General features: G+C 53.5%; 1 long non-coding RNA gene across 1 annotated transcript; it reads left to right on the top strand.

Moving 5' to 3' along the window:
- The first annotated feature begins 585 nt into the window (after window positions 1–585).
- On the top strand, window positions 586–2,665 carry LOC103646164 (uncharacterized). The gene is made up of 3 exons (XR_002267526.1): window positions 586–689; window positions 769–850; window positions 930–2,665. It is a non-coding gene; the product is annotated as an uncharacterized lncRNA (long non-coding RNA).
- The last annotated feature ends 3,199 nt before the right edge of the window (window positions 2,666–5,864 follow it).

The following is a 5,864-nucleotide window of genomic DNA, read 5'->3' on the forward strand; positions in this document are numbered from 1 at the left end:
CCGCTCACTATAATGTTGCAGGCGTCCGTTGCAGTCGACCATTGCGTTGTATAGCCGTTGCTCCGCTGGTGCACCGGACAATCCGGTGGCACACCGGACAGTCCGGTAAATTATAGCGGAGCTCGGCCTTAGAAACCTGAAGGTGGCGAGTTCGCAGCTGTACGGTCCTGGTGCACCGGACACTGTCCGGTGGCACACCGAACAGTCCGGTGCGCCAGACCAGGGCACCCTTCGGTTCCTTTGCTCCTTTGCTTTTGAACCCTAATTTGATCTTTTTATTGGTTTGTGTTGAACCTTTATGCACCTGTGGAATATAATCTAGAGCAAACTCGTTTGTCCAATTATTTGTGTTGAGCATTCAACCACCAAAATTATTTATAGGAAAAAGGTTAAACCCTATTTCCCTTTCACATGTCATAGAAGTCCACACGATAAAACCATCCATGTTCATTATCGGCAGATAACTACTGTTGTTTGTGTAGGATCGCTATTGGAGATGGGTTGTGAACCCTGAAGGTTGCAGTATGTGGTCGGCTTTGTCTGTTGGCACTAGTCATCCACGACGATCTGCACGAGAGGAAGAGATAGCGGAGCAGCTGAGAACCACACAAACATCTCTTAAATCTTTGGTGCAACAAGTTTCTCAAATGCATACACAACAGATGATGCAAACACTATGGATGCAAGAGGTATATTTTTGACAATTTCTCTTTTTCATATCTTTAAGTTTATTTTAACTGAAGAAATGATGATTAATCTATTTTGTAGATGTGCGGTGGAATCGTTCCTCAAGTCGGCATGCCTCCTTTTGCGTCGTCGCCTATCATCCAACAGCCGTCACAGCCAAGAGGTGCATCACAGGCAAAATTGTTTCTGTTTCATTCAATATAAGGATTAAAATTGTAATAAAAAATTTTATGCCGCAACAGGGTGCTGCCTCAGAAGGGCAAGAGCAGCAGATGCAGCGGACAGCTCCACAAGGTCCTTTCCCGCCTCCTTCTCAGCTAGAAACACATATGTAGTGGATAGCTACGCGGGGTGCTTTCCCGACTCCTCAGCTAGGCACATCGATGTAGAGTAGTGGACTGCTCCACAGAGTGCTTTTTCGTCATCTTCTCAGCCAGGGACAGCTCACTGGCCGTTCGGACCGACGCAGTGGGGCGTTGGACCGCAAGGGTTTTGTCGGTGTTCGACCTCCAGTCCAACAGCAGCACTGCCACACCCATCCCTAGAGGAGGTATGCTACTTTAGTTTGAACAAATTAGAGCCTAAACTGATATTTTCAACTAACTTTGTAACATATCTTGTATTTTGTAGAGTTTAACTTCTCGTCATGTTACACCTCATACCCCGAGCGAGACCACTCTCACATTAGTGGGAGTGGCTACGTGTTACACGACACTTTAACTTCTTTGATCATTTGCTTTACTTATTTCGTTTGCTCGATTGGACTAGTAATGATTATGTGATTGTGAACTTGTATTTGGTTTAAACTTGGATTAAAGCCAAACGAACAGTCTATTTGATTTAAACTTGTATGATATGATTGTGAACTTGTAGGTTGGCATGTGTGAAATTCTGTGATAATTGTGCACTAAGAATCTGTTTTAACCTGATTTGGAGGCTTCCCAATTGGGGAGGCAGAAAAAACAAAAAACATAAAAAAGGTTAATAAATTCGTCGATGATGGACAAATTTATGAACATCGTGGCTTAAATTCGTCAGTGGCTAGCGGATTTATGCGCACACATGGCATCAAACCGGTAGGCTATGGTGCAGCCACGTAGCGCTTAAACTCGTGAGTGGCCGATGAATATAATGCAAATTTGTCGGTTAGCGACGAGTTTACTTGACACGTGTCATAGAGCCACCACCGGTTGGCGTCGCCACGTGGCATGTAAGTTCATCGGCTGAGCCGACAAATTTAAGATAAAGTCGTCGATCTAGTCGACGATTGACGAATTTAACTTAAATTCGTTTGTTCCTGGTCCACGAATTTTATTGTTGCACTAAACGTTCTCCTATTTTTTTCATTGGGTTTTAAGAGTTTTTTTCACGGCATATTAGTATACACAACTTTTAATTTTTCTCACAGACTTTTTGAAGTAAGTTTACATATGACACAACTGTCCAAGGGAGAGTGTTACAATTCAAATCCAAATCTGCCGAATCGCTCGAATGGCCAGTTGTAGTAGTAGTTAAGGAGGAGACTTGGGTATGAATCCACCATCATCCCACGGCTATCTTCAGGAAACTTGACCACAAGTTCCTCTCTCCCCTGTATAAAATTATGTAAACCATGTGATTAATAAAATCAAAGATTCATTTTGTCTTCATTTACACCCTAACATGGCAGGCCGCCGGATTCGATCGCTGGCAGCCCAACAGATCCAGTCGCCTGTCCACCAGGTGAGGAGCCGGATCAACAGGGGAGCAGGCCAGAACGACGAATGAGAGCCAACTGATATTTCAACCCGGATCCACACACGGATTTGTAACAACATCCGGAAAGGATCCTCTGTTTTGATAGACCTATACGTACTCCTATGATACGCGTGCACAAAATTTCTTTTATAAGCCTATCTCGAGCAGACTCCTATGATAGACCTATAAGTATCTTCATTCATATTTTAAATTTTAAAAGCTGCAACAGGGCATGCGAAGAGTGGCTAATGTTCTAGTTCCATGACAGATGATCAGATCCCCTCCATCAAATCATACACGGAACTTAGATTAGCCTTTGCAGTTTCCAGTCTTGCATACATGCTGTTAACTTCCAGAACATACAAATAAGTAATCCATATGCAACTCAGCGTCATCACAATTGACTGATTAGAGAGAGCATATTAGTGACCCTAAGGACTGATTCGGTGACCAGGGAATTGGAGAGGATCCATGGGGAGGAATCCCCTTGTTCGGTTATTCACGATCCATCTGGATTGGTGTGTATTGGGTGGGATCGAGACGGAATTTGACTTGTTATGGATTTAAACTGACTCAATCACACTTGTCGGCGTTTCGAGACCGGGGGGTCCCTGGGTCGACGAGTGAAATGTCGCCGCGTGCCCCAGCCCAGATGGGTCGGCGCGAGACGGAGCGCTAAGGGGAAAAAGGCAGCCGGAGCGAGAGAGAGAGGTGGAAATCCCGTGGCCCTCGTGTTTGTCCCGCGCCCAGGTCGGGTGCGCTTGCAGTAGGGGGTTACAAGCGTCCACGCGGGAGGGGAGCGAGCGGCCTCACGCGAGCGCCTGTCCCGTCCTCTTCCCTGCGCGGCCAACCCTCTCTAAGAGGGCCCTGGTCCTCCCTTTTATAGGCGCAAGGAAAGGATCCAGGTGTACAGTGGGGGGTGTAGAAGAGTGCTAACGTGTCCAGCGGAGGAGAGCTAGCGCCCTAAGTACACGCCATCGTGGCAGCCGGAGAGGTTTTGGCACCCGGTTCGTGTGGTGTTGTGGCCGTCGGAGGAGCGCTGGAGCCTGGCGGAAGGACAACTGTCGGGGCTGTCGAGTCCTTGCTGACGTCCTCTTGCTTCCGTAAGGGGGCTGAGAGCCGCCGTCGTCATAGAGCGTGCGGGGCGCCATCATTACTTGTTTGGCGGAGCGAGCCAGATAGGACGCCGGTCTTGTTCCCCGTTGCCTGAGTCAGCTTGGGGTAGGGTAATGATGGCGCCTCCTGTTGACGTGGTCGGTCCGTGCCCTATGTTGGGCGATGTGGAGGCTCCTCCGAGGTCGAGGTCGAGTCTGTCTTCCGAGGCCGAGGTCGAGTCCGAGCCCCTGGGTCGGGCGAGGCGGAGACCGTCGGCGGAGGCCAGGGCTGAGTCCGAGCCCTGGGGTCGGGCGAAGCGGAGTTCGTCGTCTTCAGGGCTGAGCCCGAGTCCGAGCCCTGGGGTCGGGCGGAGTGGAGTTCGTCGTCTTCCGGGGCTGAGCCCGAGTCCGAGCCCTGGGTCGGGCGGAGCGGAGTTCGCCGTCTTCCGGGGCCGAGCCCGAGTCCGAGCCCTAGGTCGGGCGGAGCGGAGTTCGCCGTCTTCCGGGGCCGAGCCCTTGGCCGGGCGGAGCGGAGTTCGCCGTCTTCTGGGGCTGAGCCCGAGTCCGAGCCCTGGGTCGGGCGGAGCGGAGTTCACCGTCTTCCGGGGCTAAGCCCGAGTCCGAGCCCTGGGTCGGGCGGAGCGGAGTTCGCCGTCTTCCGGGGCTGAGCCCGAGTCCGAGCCCTGGGTCGGGCGGAGCGGAGCTTCCTATGGTGCCTGAGGCTGGGCCTGGCTGCCTGTCAGCCTCACTCTGTCGAGTGGCACAGCAGTCGGAGCGGTGCAGGCGGCGCTGTCCTTCTGTCAGGCCGGTCAGTGGAGCGGCGAAGTGACTGCGGTCAATTTGGCTCTATCGACTGGAGGACGTGCGTCACGATAAAGGTGTCAGGCCACCTTTGCATTAAATGCCCCTGCGATTTGGTCGGTTGGCGTGGCGATTTGGCCAGGGTTGCTTCTTGGCGAAGACTGGGCCTCGAGTGAGTCGGAAGTATGTTCGTCGCTGGAGGGGGGCCTCGGGCGAGACGTAGATCCTCCGGGGTCGGCTGCTCTTGCCCGAGGCTGGGCTCAGGCGAGGCATGATCGAGTCCCTCGAATGGACCGATCCCTGACTTAGTCGCACCCATCAGGCCTTTGCAGCTTTGTGCTTATGGGGGTTACTAGCTGAGAATTAGGAGTCTTGAGGGTACCCCTAATTATGGTCCCCGACAGTAGCCCCCGAGCCTCGAAGGGAGTGTTAACACTCGCTTGGAGGCTTTTGTCGCACTTTTTTGCAAGGGGACCAGCCTTTCTCGGTTGCGTTTTGTTCCGGTGGGTGCGCGCGAGCGCACCCGCCGGGTGTAGCCCCCGAGGCCTCGGAGGAGTGGTTTGACTCCTCCGAGGTCTTAATGCCTCGCGCAATGCTTCGGCTGGTCTGGTCGTTCCCTCATGCGAGCTGGCCGTAGCCCGGGTGCACGGTCGAGTCCCAAGTCCTCGGGCTGGTATGTTGACGCTGTCAACGGTTTGGCCGGAGCCGGGTTTGCGAGAGCAGCCCCCGAGCCTCTGCACAGGGCGAGAGGACGGTCAAGGGCAGACTCGACTTTTTTACATACGCCCCTGCGTCGCCTTTCCGCAAGGAGGAGGGGGGAAAGCGCCATGTTGCCCTCGGAGGGCGCCGAACATGGTGTCTCTGATGAGCTGCTGGCGGGTAATCCGAGTGGACGCCCGTGCCCCATTTGTTAGGGGTCGGCTAGAGGCCCGGAGGCGCGCTCAAAAGTACCTGCGGGTGATCTGCCAGACCCGGTCCCCTGTCGACGGGGTCCGAGGGCTCGATGCCTCCCTCTGATGGGATTACGTTACAAGATCGTTCCCGCTGGTCTCGGAAATGTCCTAGGGTACCTCGGGAGCGTAGCTCGAGCCTCGGTTATGTATCGAACGTACCCAGGGTCATCCCTCGCTCTATGTCTGAGGCGGCTGTGAACCCTTCGAGGGCCAGCCTACGAACCCCTGATCAGTAGTGGGCGCAGAGCCCGAGTGGCCTGAGGCGGCCGTTGAACCCTTTCGAGGGGCCGGCCTTCGAACCTCTGACCAGTAGTGGGTGCAGAACCCACGCGCTCTGAGGCGGCTGTTGAACCCCCCCCGAGGGGCCAGCCTTCGAACCTCTGATCAGTAGGGAGGCTCGGAGCCTGTTTCCTTCACGGAGAAGGATCCTTTTCGGGGTATCCCCCTTTTCCGGTACCTGTTGTAAGAGAGAGAAAGAGGAAAAGGAAAAGGATACGAAATCGAATGACGTGGCGTACCTTTTTTGACGCAGTCATCATGGCGAAGGCGAAGCGTCGCTCGCTTCCCCTGCCAGAGGCGCCGCCTGTCCCGC

The sequence above is a fragment of the Zea mays genome, chromosome 2 (assembly GCF_902167145.1).
Source record: "Zea mays cultivar B73 chromosome 2, Zm-B73-REFERENCE-NAM-5.0, whole genome shotgun sequence".
NCBI classification, from domain to species: Eukaryota; Viridiplantae; Streptophyta; class Magnoliopsida; order Poales; family Poaceae; genus Zea; species Zea mays.